Source organism: Podarcis muralis, chromosome 2 (assembly GCF_964188315.1).
Source record: "Podarcis muralis chromosome 2, rPodMur119.hap1.1, whole genome shotgun sequence".
Lineage (NCBI taxonomy): Eukaryota > Metazoa > Chordata > Lepidosauria > Squamata > Lacertidae > Podarcis > Podarcis muralis.
In genome coordinates this window covers 2338621-2353186 of record NC_135656.1, presented here as the reverse complement: position 1 = coordinate 2353186, position 14566 = coordinate 2338621, and positions in this window count along the sequence as shown.

Below are 14566 nucleotides of genomic sequence, written 5' to 3'. Positions count from 1 at the left end.
TTCTAAAAAAAAGCACTCAATAAAGCAACAGGAGCAAGAAATGTCAAATGCCCAAAGTCTTACTGGTATTTACTGGAACACATTGCATGCTGTCCATTGTGCAGTGAGGATTTTTTTCACCCATTAGATTCAATAGTCAGTGTGCACTGTATTGCTTAACACCAGGTTCCATCCATGCCTATGAGAAGTTCTACAAGGTCGTTGAATAGGTCAGCAAGGACATGCAAAAAGAAAAAAGAGGTCAAGGCTCCCAGACTGGAGGGTCTGAAGGACATGCACTTCTCCTTTCCTTCAGATCCAAAAGTTAAAGTGGCTGGCGGGGAGATGGGGTGGAGTGGGGTGCGGTGGGGAGAGGCGCCTACATGCGTCTCCGTCACCTTTGTCAAGTGCAGTTGCCCTTTCAGGACAACACAAAAGCCACAACGTGGTGGCACAGATGGCCCCTTTCAAAACAGAGCAGGCTTCTGTCCCTGTCTGCCCACAGGCTCCGTCCTACATCAAAATCCCTTTTAATTGAATCCACACTTTTATACTTCATTACCTCCCTGATAGATTGGATTAGGATGGAGGCCGCCACCACCGTGGGGAACAGTTGGCTGCTTTCAGTCCAATAAGGAGGCCACGCATGAGGGGGCAAGGAGCGCTGTGGAAAGAGCCAGTCACTCATAAAGAGAAGCTCCAGCAAAGAGGAGTGGTATGATGGCAAGATTCCCCTTCCCTGGGCTTCCTCCACCCCCCCCCTGCCTGGAACTAGCGATGGGACAAGGTGTCAGTTTATCCCAGTTTCTCACTTGTCCGGTCTTAAGTTCCATTCTCTGTACTTCCACATCAGTTTGCCCAGGTAAGCATAAAAGTACTCATGAAAATTCACCAGCATTTTTGTATGACTCTTTCTCCTAATATATAGAATTTTGGCTAGTCTGCACATTTTTTTGCAAAGCAGTTTTCGCTAATATACTATATAACATATGCTTTCACATGCACAGTTTAAACTAGTATGCTGGAGAAGTGCCTTGCAAAAAATGGGCAAGGGACAGACAATACTACGGTCCCTGTTACATGTTTGTGTGCACAGGTATATAAACTCATTGATTGTAATGTGAGGACACCACTGAGGTTGGTGTCAGATGGGCCTTCCAAGGAACAGCATTCCATAAGCATTTGTTCCATAGACCAGCTTGCAACAGCTCTCTATAACTCATGAAGAGAGGCATTCCCAAACTGTTTGCTCCTCAAATATCAGACATAACATAAACAGCAGACAAAATGCATACAAAGCATTGTCCCTACCAGAGCAATGTGTGCAGAATCATGCTTTTTACTCCAGAATAGTTGATCTAGAATAACTAGATTATAGACCATAACCCGCAAGTGGGGGGGAGGTAAATCTTAGAATCATAGAATCATAGAATCATAGAGTTGGAAGAGACCACAAGGGCCATCGAGTCCAACCCCCTGCCAAGCAGGAAACACCATCAGAGCACTCCTGACATATGGTTGTCAAGCCTCTGCTTAAAGACCTCCAAAGAAGGAGACTCCACCACACTCCTTGGCAGCAAATTCCACTGTCGAACAGCTCTTACTGTCAGGAAGTTCTTCCTAATGTTTAGGTGGAATCTTCTTTCTTGTAGTTTGGATCCATTGCTCCGTGTCCGCTTCTCTGGAGCAGCAGAAAACAGCCTTTCTCCCTCCTCTATGTGACATCCTTTTATATATTTGAACATGGCTATCATATCACCCCTTAACCTCCTCTTCTCCAGGCTAAACATGCCCAGCTCCCTTAGCCGTTCCTCATAAGGCATCATTTCCAGGCCTTTGACCATTTTGGTTGCCCTCCTCTGGACACGTTCCAGTTTGTCAGTGTCCTTCTTGAACTGTGGTGCCCAGAACTGGACACAGTACTCCAGGTGAGGTCTGACCAGAGCAGAATACAGTGGCACTATTACTTCCCTTGATCTAGATGCTATACTCCTATTGATGAGGCCCAGAATTGCATTGGCTTTTTTAGCTGCCGCGTCACACTGTTGGCTCATGTCAAGTTTGTGGTCAACCAAGACTCCTAGATCCTTTTCACATGTACTGCTCTCAAGCCAGGTGTCACCCATCTTGTATTTGTGCCTCTCATTTTTTTTGCCCAAGTGCAATACTTTACATTTCTCCCTGTTAAAATTCATCTTGTTTGTTTTGGCCCAGTTCTCTAATCTGTCAAGGTCGTTTTGAAGTGTGATCTTGTCCTCTGGGGTGTTAGCCACCCCTCCCAGTTTGGTGTCATCTGCAAATTTGATCAGGATGCCCTTGAGTCCATCATCCAAGTCGTTGATAAAGATGTTGAATAAGACCGGGCCCAGGACAGAACCCTGTGGCACCCCACTAGTCACTCTTGGACCACCCTCCTTATCAAACTCCTTGAAAACAAACTCTCCCTCCCCTCTGTTGGCTTGCTTATTCGGAACTTCCTGTCAAATGGTCAAGAGAATCAGACCACTTAATGTAGGACATGACTCTTAGTATTTTGTGGGTGCGATTCATGTGCAGACCATGACTTTGTGTTTTTGCATTTAAAGGGTATTAAAGGGGGCTGTCACCTGAGTCCAACAAACCCACTTTTAAAATAGCCACACTGAGGCTTTTTGCAGTTTGAAAAGTGATGGGTAAATGCCATGAAAAGTGTAGGATGAATGAATGGCCAACATGAAATCGTATAAACACGCTATGGGCAAATAAGAAAAACGCAAGACGAATGCTCACTGCTCTCTAACCTCCCTGTAAGCAAGTTAGAACAAATGTTCAATAAAGACCAGGTATAATCTAACTTCTGCATAAGCTTCGCGCAAAAAGATCAGGATGAATGTACAGTAAATAGATTGTCTGCAGGGACCCATAGGAATATCCCTTGCACAAGCTTTCTCTTGAATGGAATTACAGATTTGTGTGTGCTCTGCAAGGTCCTTTCCCAATATCTTTACGTTAAGCATCTTCTCCTCCTGTGTTTGGTTTGTGCAATGTCCTGGGGGAGATTTTCATCCATTCACCCAATGGGTGGTGAATCTGGTATTTTAAAACTACACACACACCCCAGTCTCTTTCCTGGGCGAGAGTTTCCTGCGTCCATATGGGATAACTGCCCCACATTCTTCTGTTCAAAAAGAACAGTTTCCTCATTAACCTTTGCTCCAAGTTGCTTTGTTTAATGCCCAGCTTTCAACGAGCTGCCAGCCATGCTCAGGAGACCTGCTGCCTGCCCCCCCCCCTGCTCTCGGCACAAACAGCGGGAAAGGGAAATGCACATTGTGCGTGCACTGCACCAAATGGCCTGGACTGAACGCTGGGAGAGCTCAGCTGCCTCCCCTTGTCCCTTGTGGTTGGCAAGCTCTGTGGATAGAGTTGCCGTCTTGCAGCAGCACTTTGCGCGTGCACACACACACACACACACACACACACACTTATATTTTTTAAATGAGGGTAAGGTAAAGGAGCCCTGGATGGTTAAGTCCAGTCAAAGGCGACAATGGGGTTGCAGCGCTCATCTCGCTTTCAGGCTGATGGACCCGGTGTTTGTCCACAGACAGCTTTCCGGATCATGTGGCCAGCATGACTAAACCGCTTCTGGTGCACGGAGGACCGTGACTCCACATTCTGTACTAGGAAACCCCAAAACTCGGGGACCAAAATTATTATTGTAAATGATTGTGGTGGTTTCTCTGTAAAGTTCAAAGGAGCTATCTTAGATGCACTAATTCACAGGGGCAAGGCAAGTTGACATGAAAGTGTCATCTCCTGGCCTCCAGGCTGACTAAGGGAGAGCTGGAACTATGGGATCAATGCTTTCTTCTGCATCCTTCCTCAACTTGAACTGGTATATATAAGCTCTTCATACCTGGGATATCATGAAGACCTTTCAAGGGAACCAAAGATAACCTGTCACCAGTCAGTCAGTCAGTCAGTCAGTCAGTCTTAACTTTCCTTCTATGAATGGAACAAAAGTCATGCCCACTAAGTGGGGCTTTCCCCACCTCCCTCTTCCCTATGAAAATCTGGAGACATGTAAGAAAGGTAGAGGACATGGTGGGAAGGCAGAAATTCCATCAGCCTCAGCCAGCATGGCCGACATTAACAGATGATGGGAGCTGAAGTACAACTACTTCTGGGGGGCCATAAGTTCCCAAGCCTAGCTACAAGCAAAACAAGAGCTGCTTCACATCATACCAAGGATCCAATCTAGTCCATCACTCTTTCCAAAAGCCATCAACCAGATCATTCCGGGAAGCCCATAGCACAGAATGAAGGTGGCCACTTCCCCCATGTTTTTCCCCAAGGCTGATTCACCAGCGCCACCTTTCCCCTTCTTTTCCAGTCTTCAGGGTGGACACCATCTCCCATCCATCCCAGACAGAACTACCAATGGTTAGGAATGATAGGAGTTGGAGTCCAGCAACATCTGGGAAGCCACAGCTTCCCTATCCCTGTCTTAGGCAAGTCAAATGCTTTGGCCCTGGCCTCTGGTCCTGCCAAAAACTGATAGGTTGTGCCCCTGAACCCACCAGAACCCACCAACCTCTTTACTCTGGATCCACATTCTCAGACCAGCCTTGGGCTCTGCCCCCTTTACCTAGGGAAGGGAATTCTGGTCTGCAAATTCTGCAAATTCCCTTTTCAATGTACCTCTATACAAAATCACAGAAGCCTCCTCTCCCATGGCCTCTGATCACTTTGTCTTCCAATCATTTCAACTGACCACCACCACCACTTTCTCCTTCAGCCACAAACTGCAACGTTATGACCAACACGTGGTCTTCTCATCCTGTTGGGTAAAACAAATGTAACTGGGCTTTCTTCTCCATGTATTCTGCAACCAGATGTGGCCAGAGTCCCATCAGGGTAGTTAGAGCCATATCGCTTACTGGAAGGGATTAGCGAGCATCCCAAAGGCCTTGGAGATTAGTGTCTAATGCAGTCAGCTTTACTGAAATCAGGCTCAGAGGAGGCCCTAACCCTCTTCATCCTCGCTTTGGGGTAGCTGTAATAGTTGGGATTCTCTTTGGACTCAGAGGCAAGAGCCAGCAGCATCTACAAATCCAGAGCTCTGGTTCTCAAACAGCAGGCTTGCTGTTCTGGCACCCTGACGGTCTGTGTGACAGACCTGCATGAGCATCATTCAGAGACACAAGCAAACAGTGTATAAACAATTCCAATGGAAATATGATGAGACCAAATTCCACACCCACTGGAATTTGTTATGAAATCCTGGGTGCTGATTAGGGCAATGCCAGGGGCCAACCCAGCCCAAAATATTTCACTGCCTGAGAAGAAGGACAAGGTGGTGTCTCTTCCCAACCCATGCTCCCCAAAATCTGTGCCTAATGCAGGCTGGGGGACTTCCAGCCTGGTGGCCAAAGGGCCTCTCCACGTGGCCCTTAGGATTCTCCCCTTCCCCAGGCACTTCCTCTTACCAGCCTTGCTCCACACCCTCCCTGAGTGTTTTTGCCTGGCTGGAATGTGTCCTTGAACTCTGATCATGACTCTTGATTGCCTGGGGGAAGGAAAGAGAGCAGTGTGCAAGTATGTGTGTGGAAACTAGCCTACTGTAGAAAGGTAAAAATGTTAAAAATGTTATTCATTGCTCCATCCACTTTCATCTATGGTTGTCCCCCCGGCATGTGACACCTCCCCCCCCCCCCGGAAGTTGCCCAGAGGGAAATGCTGCTGCATGTCGAAGGGCTTCCTTTTCCTATATCCTTTAGAACTTCCTCTCATGACGTATCAGCCAGACACTGTCTTATCTTCCTGGCAGCTGCTGAAGATATTCCATTTCCAGGAAGACTTTTACAGGAAGAAATTCTCTATCCTCATTGGACTAGGAGTTGTATTTACATGTTCTTAGTACTGATTATTGTTAATCACTTTGCTATGGTTCTTAGGATGCAAATTGTATGTGAAATAAATTAAAGTTTTAGGTTTTTAAAAAAGAAATCCTACATGTCTTTGCAACAAGAAAACTCAAGACCTTTTCAGAGCTCTGCAGGCAGCACTCTAGACAACCTCACATGGTGAGTCCTGACAGGAGGGCCGGCCCACTCCTGAGGCAAGGTGAGGTGACTGCCTGTGGCAGCAGGATCAACAGGGGCAACAGATCCAGCCTCCAAGGAATGTGTTGCTTGCAGCTGCTGCTGCTGCTGTTGTTGCCACCACGATGGCAGTGATGGCTGCAGCATGCTCCTTGCAAGTGGGATCTGCCACCTCTTCAGCAACCCCACCCCCCACTCCCACCCCAGTGCTGCCTCTAGAGTGGTGTCTCAACCAATGAGGAGGCACTGCTGGTCTCCTGCTACCCACAAAGAGGAAATGGCGGAGGCTGCTCTCTACACCCAGCCAGCGTGAGTCAGAGTGGGCCCCTTCCCTCCACCTCTGTGATAGCCTTTGATTCCCTCTTCAGCCATCAGGTAAAGTTGATTTGATCCCTCCCCCACCAAAGAACAAGGTGTGAGGGAAAGGAGGGGAGAGGAGCACCATATTATGGTTTGCCTCAGGTGCCAAAATGCCTTGAGCCCACCCTACCTATCAAAGTCCCGGCTGGTAAGGCCTATGTGGAGACAGAAACAACCAACAGAAAAAAGGTCAGTGTGAAACTAACTGCAAAGCGTTTTTTTTAAAAATGTACAAGCAAGAATGCACACCACTCATCTACCTCTAAATTATTTTGCAGCAAGAAAGAGATGAACTCCCTCTTTCCTTTCATAACAGATTATGGAGGAAAGTGAATCCCCTTTTTATTCACCCATAAAAGTCCCTGGGACCTATTTGTTTGCAATTTGACAGAATTAATTCACACCAGCAGGGCAGAGGGTGCTCCTGTGCCCACAAATGTCATGCACTTTGTCCAAAACAGGAACAAGTTACAGCCATTTTTAGTTTCCCTATTACAATGAATTGGGGAACAGAGAACTTTATACAAAGTGGCTTAGAACCTAAAATGCAGATTATAGCAGAGGGAGTGCAGAGCTACTCAGAAACAGATTTTTTTAATTCACAGATATAAATGCAAGGTAAATCCTCACCCACGCAAGCACAATCTCATATGCTCTGTTTTAGTGCTTATGATCTTTGCTTCTAATATTAGGAAATAAAAGGTTCTTGGCTCAGATCATCCAATGAGGCTGTTACTTAGACTGGCTGCTATTAGCATCGTTGCTGGAACTCTTCACTAATCTGGGTTTTGCATCAATGCACAGGGAAAAATCAAGTCCCTCACACTTCTCTGTCAGGGGTCATTCATTCTGGGAAAGCTGCAGTTCCTGAGCTCAGAGTTCCTTTCGGGGTTTTGTGCTTCACATCCAGCTCTTTGGATGACTCAAATCCCATGCCAAGGCCAAACAGCTCTTTCTCCTTTTAAAGGCCTGCTCTTTGGAGATGCAGGGACTCAGGCTTAGGCCAGTGAGGGCTCTTGTTCTGGGGTCCATGCTCAGTGCCTCGGGAGGGACTTCTCTGAAGTCTCTCAGCCCCACTCACCTCACAGAGTGTTTGTTGTGGGGGAGGAAGGGAAAGGAGATTGTGAGCCGCTTTGAGACTCCTTCCGGTAGTGATAAAGCGGGATATCAAATCCAAACTCTTCTTCTTCTTCTACTACTACTACTAACAAAATCATTTTAAAGCACAGCTTAATTCAGGAGCAGATGTTGGGCTTTTCCTGCAAAAGCTCTCAGGTTCAACCCCCGGCATTTCCAGGTAACGCTGGGAATGTCTGAATCCCTGGAGAGATGCTTCCAGTCAGTGCAGACAGTACTGCGCTAGATCTCCCAATGGTTTCACGCAGGTCAAAGCAACTTCCAGAAAAGAGCACTTATTTTGAAAGAGAAAATATTATAAATAAGGGATTTTCCTTAATCCAAATCTTCCCTTTTAGAAAATTGAAAAGAGAGAGAATCACACATATTTTTCTTGAACATTTCCATTTTCCTGGACCTTCACCTTCTGCTACTTGACTGTTGGGCTACCTCCTTGGGTCCTGCTCAGTTAATGTAGCTAGGCTACATTTGATGACATGTCCACCAGTTCCCATGCTGTGGCCCACGAGTCTCCATCCTTGGGATGCTGAATACCTGACAAACATAGCAGATGCAGGAAGATATGGAGCAGCCAAAAGTCAGACAGGTCCCCTACTGTTGTGGGAGTGGGAATCTCCTAATTTGCAGCAACTCAGATCAAACTGTTATAAGAGAATGCGCCGTGCCTCAGCACAGCAACCCACAGAAGAGAGAGGCTTTGGGGTCACCCCAAGATTTTCTGTGGCCAGAGGCAATCAAAATGGGGACCTCTTGCAGTAGCCAAGCAGGTGCCATGCAGATGCTATTGGACTCCAACTCCCATCAGCCCCAGAGGTGATGGGAATTGTAGGCCAACCATATCTAGAAGGCACTGTAATGACTACCCCTGTCCTACACTGTGAGCATATAATAGCAGAAAACTGACAGTCCCTCATCCTTTAATGGCATGCAGAATCCATAGCTTCAAGCAGCCGCTTTGTAGTAATGCCTCATGGGGATGCCCTAAGCTACACTTAAGGGATTTTAATGGTTTTTCTTTTTTATAAAAAAATATTGATTTAGAGAAGCTCCCTGCAACAAATTAGGAGACTGTCTGCCTTAAGGCACCTTTCAGCTACGACAACTCCCTCTCCTGGGGATGGCACCAGCATCAGGAGGGCCACTTAAGGAAACGCAAAGGTGGTGAAGGTGCCTCTCAGATGAAATAACTTGAGGAGAATTGCTTCTCTTGCGCTGAGCCATTGTCTCATTAGCAGCCCCTTCTGCTGTTTTGGAGCTTGAGCGGGGAGGAGCCCACGGGGACCACTGGCCAACCGTCACCCAGATGCTCCCTTGCACAGTCATTAACCGAACAAAACGAAAAGGGGACCCCACGGGGCCCTCGTGGGAGGGGCTGGCGTCACCATCTTAAATTCCCTGACTTTGCTGTGCTCAGGTGGGGCTCGAGGCTCTGGCAGCCCCTCTGAGATATAATGCTCCCCCTGTCAGATGCAGGCCTGGGGGAGCCCCACGTCATCTCTCCAGCTCTCCGTTGGCAACAGATGTCTGACAATCGGCTCGCCGGCCTCTGCACTTCCCTTTCTTCCCAGGCCGTTGCACAGGCCTTTGTTACACTGAAGTTTTGTTTTGTATTCCAACACCCACCACTGAATTGGATTTCCCCAAGGCCTTCTCCCTCCCTCCCTCCCTCCCTCCCTCCCTCCCTCCCTCTCTCTCTCTCTCTCTGTCCTTCAGCCCAGAATATGTTAACACCTAGCAGATGAATGGAAAATCAGAGTGAATGGTAAGACAGAGCTGAGCTTTTTCTCTCCTGCTCTCAGGGAACACTGTAAAACTTTCCAAACTGTGTGTCGTGACACATTAGTGTGTCGGCTGCAGTGTGTAGGTGTGTCGCATGAACACTCCCTACACTGGAAAGGGGCTAGTTTAACCTCAAGTTTGCTAGTAAAACTGAAATATTGTGTTGTGAGATGATGCATGTCTAAAAAGTGTGTCACCAACATGAAAAGATTGGAAAGGATCTGTATAATACTATAATCTTCAGGCCGAGGCCCAAAGAAATTGGCAAAGGAAAAAACACCTGAAACAGCCATAAAATCTCCAACATTTGTCAGGGGAAAATAAGGATGTTTGCCATAGAGATTGCTGGGTGATGCGGGGGGGGGGGGGGGGGGGAGAGACTGTTGAGCTTATCTGCTGGTGTGGAACATAGAAAACTCTCTTCCCCTGAACCAGACCATTGCCCCACCTGGCTCACTGCCTAAACTGACCAGCAGCATCTCTCGAGGGTTTTACACAGGGGTTATTCCTAGCCCTACCTGAAGATGCTGGGGATTTAACATGGGGCCTTCTGCATGCAAAGCAGGTGCTCCGGCCCTGAGCTACACAGCCCTTCTCCATGGGCTTAGGGATTGCCAGCCCAACTGGAGGCTGTAGCACAACAGGCTCTCTTATTCAGCCCAGAGGCTAAGATGATCCAATGAAGCCCTGCTCCAAGGCCGACAACGATTTGAGGGATGGCAGGTGACAACACAAAGCAGGGCTTCGATGGTTGCAGAATTCCTTTCTGGCAGAAACTCCCTGCCAAAGGAAGGCTCACAGCAACTTTTCTTTGATGGCTTTCAGATACCCCGTAAATACAGATCTGCTAAGAAGAGCCTTTTCCCACTGCCTATTCATCACTGAATCACATTCATTCAGTGTTATACCAGCTACACTGGCTCCCGGTGCAGTACAGGATCAGGTTTAAGGTGCTGGTTTTAACCTTTAAAACCCTATACGGTCTAGGACCCTCGTACTTATGGAACCGCTTCTCCTCGTATGCCCCATGGAGGACCTTATGGTCCGCAAATGATAACACCTTGGAGGTCTGGGCAACAGATTTTGGTATAGTATTGAATATGATGTGTGGTTAAAACTGTGGAATGAAAATTTAAAATTTACAGATTGTGTGACATTAAAAGAAAATGTAATGAAAATGATGTACAGATGGTATTTGACACCGGTAAAATTGGCTAAAATCTATAGAATGAATAATAGAATGTGTTGGAAATGTAAAGAGAAGGATGGAGATTTTTATCACATGTGGTGGACATGTGACAAAATAAGACATTTTTGGGAGCTGATATATAATTTAAAACATGTTCAAATATATTTTCCCCCCAAAAAACAGAAGCATTTCTGCTTGGGTTGATGGGGGAAGAAATTGCGAAAGCAGACCAAAGACAATTTTTGTATGCCAGGGTTGCGGCAAGAACTTCATTAGCTGAAAAGTGGAAATTACAGGGTATACCAACGATAGCGGAATGGCAGAAGAAAATGGTGGACTATGCTGAACTGGCAAAACTGACTTGCAGAGTCAGGAACCAGGAGGACACAAAATTCCAGAAAGACTGGAGTAAATTTATTGACTACATTAATAATCATTGTAAAAGTTTGAAGACACTATCAGGACTGAAATTCTGACCTTAATTGGATTTTAAGCTGTATTTTAACTGATTGTTTGATCCCATATTTTTAATGTATTATATATTCTGATGTTAGCTGCCCTGAGCCCAGTGCTGGCCAGGGAGGGCAAGGTATAAATAAAATTTATTATTATTATTATTTATTATTATTCAATTAGTGGAAGTTCAGTTCAGTTGATATATAACTGTGATAAATCAGTACTGAATACCCAGGATGAAGGAATTTGCCTGAATTAATAAATCCTCAAGACGCAAAGAATAATTCTATTGCTAGGTCCATTATTGGCCTGAATCCAGCCATCATTTGCTTATTTCTCAAATGCAGCAGTACTGCACCTGCTATGAACTCAGTCCTTAGATATTGCCCCTGAATGGCTCAAGTGTGCCTCTGAATGCCAGAAGCTGTAAGCTGTAAGCGGTGAGACCTCTGTTGCGCTCAGGTCATGCTTTCAGGACTCCCATTGGCATCTTGTTGGCCACTGTGAGATCAAGAACCTGGACTAGAACTAGTTGGGTAACTGGACTGATTCTGCAGGCTCTTCTCATCTTATGTTCTACACATACATTTTGGCTCATGGGCACATCACACCATAGATTTTATGAACAACTTTTTTATCCAGTGTCACACTGAATTGGGAATGGTAACCTTAAACTTGTGCAAATGCAAAGTCATTTTCAAGTACACATATATGACCTTGGTGAAAAAAGGTGGCATTTCAAGAACTGATGAGATTATGGGATAGGGTTAAGCACATAAAGGATTATAACATCATAAGAAAGCACCTGTTACATAGATATAGATGAGATATAGATATAGATTATATAGATATAGATATAGATTAGATATAGATATAGATATAGAGACAACACTGAAAATTCCCTAGTCTGCAACTAATGTTCAGTGGATTTACTGAAAGAATGGTAGGTTTCAATAAAATGGCCAGATTTCTTTGAGCATGTCTTTTTATTATCTGGAACTACATTTGATTTTGATTAAAAAATAAATAACTTTTAAAAATAGTTCTTTAAAATGAATTTTGGCAGCAGCAGGTCCTTTCTTAAGCCACCCATCAGCTTCTAAGAGGTACAACAGCACAAACAAGCTTCTCCTTGGTGCTTTCACTGCGCTGGGAAGCCCCCAACCTTGAATAAATTGAGGTTCCTATTAGATGGAGATCTTCAGCAGAGGCCAAATCCCACAAGGTAAACAGCAGTGGGGAGCAATCCAAATAAAAACTGGCCAACTGTGCTATGTGTGGTGTGCTGTGTCCCTTTTGGCCAGTTCACCCCCACCCCCTTCATGGCAGCTCAAGTGCTGTTGGCCGGGGGGGGGGGGTCCATGGCCCTCCCCTTCTCACTCCACTAGGGAAGCCTATGCAGGCCACAGCTGTAAACTGGCTGCAGAGTCACTTGGAATAAACCAACTCTCCTGCCAAAGCCCTGTGGAGCCAGCCATAGGCTTCAATAAGCAAATGCATTTCTATAAATCAAGCCCTGGCATCTCTCTCTCTCTCTCTCTCTCTCTCTCTCTTGTCTGCAACTTCTCTCCTCCACCCCCCACCCCGCCCACCACAATGTTTGGGTGTCACCTGTGACCCCCTGGCAGATGGTGGAGGGAGGCCCGCCCCTTTGCTCAGAAACTGTTGCAGCTGAGCCATCTGTCAGGCCACGGATGTCCCAGCTCCCAGCGGCTCCCGCTTGAAGCTCAGCGTTCACTAGGCCCCTGTTCAAGCTGTATCTCCACCCTGGGACCTGGGGTTGCTGCTGCTGCCGCCGCTCCTGAAACTACTGCTCCTTCTCACACTGGCTGAGGAAGGGGCAACAGGCAAAAGAGCTGTTGCAGAGCTGGCAACACTTTGGACTGGTAGATGGGTTTGTCACCCTGAGCAACAGGTCTCAAGAATGCTGTTGCAGATCACTGGGTCTGCACCAATCCTCTGGCATGGTTAGCGTGTATTAACTTGGAGGAAAGAGTTTCATAACTTAACAGCAACTGGAGGTTCAGTGTGGTGGCTAGCCTCCAGTTACAATGGGTTCTGCCATTCAAGGGATCGTACAGACTGTTGTGCATTTATTTGGAGGTAAGCTCCCATTGAATGTGGTGATCAAGTTCAGTTGTAATGCTAAGCCGTGGGGGGTGAGCTGCAATGAATCTTGGATTCGTGCACTCCCACTTTCTCCCCTCTGCATGTGATGGGAGGACACTGAAATCTTTAAACGAACTTCCATTTCCTATTACATCTGAATTCGGGGAAACTGTGGTTTAAAGTAACAGCTTACTGCAGACAAGTTAGGTTCAAACCAATTTCATGTGAAGACTGGTAGCCTGGTTCATGGGCATGGTGGAATACACTAGAGACCATTTGCTTGCAGAAAATCTATCTGCTGGGATCAACTCACCATAAACATCTGGCTTCTATCTCCAACACAGGGTTGGAGACCACCTGTTTCCAGTCAGCGGAACAGAGGGAGGAGGTGCCCATCCACTTTCCTCCAAGTTTTAGTCCTATTTCACATCTGGCCAAGAGCCATTAGAGGTAGAATGCTTTATTCCTGCCTGCTCCCTTCTCCCTGCAAAAATAAGTGTTGTGCCAGTGCTGTTCTTTTAGAAAAAGAGGTGCTGGAACTCACCATGAACGCCTCCCTTGTTCTCTTATAATGGAAATGGTACCCACCTGAGAGGTGCTAGAACTGAGTTCCAGCAAGTTCTGGCTGAAACAAAGCCCTGGTTTCTTCTCCTTTATAGGGTTATAGAAATAGATGTATAAAATCCATTCCTTGTGATTCTCTTTCTCTTTCTCTTTCTCTTTCTCTTTCTCTTTCTCTTTCTCTTTCTCTTTCTCTTTCTCTTTCTTTCTCTCTCATAACATTCTGTCACACTATCTTAGTAGGTCAGGAAATGCCAGTGTTGGAACCAGGAACTTTTGGCTCTCTGTAAAGTTGCCCCTTGGCTGAGCAACCTGATTGGAGCATCTACCTGGCAGTCAAGTACTCAGAGGTGTTTCATTGGTCCTGTCCATCCAGGCTGGCCATTGGGCTCTCTTGGACAAGCTTCCTTGTTTGCACTGGGAGACCATGCCTGAGCAAGAATAGTCTTGCTGGCTCTGGTGTGTTTCTAACTTTGAGATTAGCTTGACTGTGACAGCCTTGACATAGCAGCACAGCCAAGAAGCTAGATGGACTCAGCTGTGCACATGGAGGGCAGTTTAGTTCTCCCGTTGCTCCCATTGGTCAATGGACTGGGCAGTGTGGCTACTTATGTTCTGGCAAAAAAGGAAAAGAATGCATCAAAAGAGGACATTATGTTGCAGAAAAAATCCATCTCCTAATACAGATGCAAATTTAGAAAAAATATTAGTGTAACTTCAATAGAAATGCAGCACATCTTGGCATAGTGGGGAAGACTATGACCAGGCAACCTGTGGGCTTGGTCCATCTGCTGCCCAAGTTCTAAATGTTGATTGCTGGCTTCAAGGCCCCTCCTGCTCCCACTTACCCCCACATTAAGGTTCTTCATCTTAATCTGGACATGGACTGCACAACCCTTCAAACAAAGCA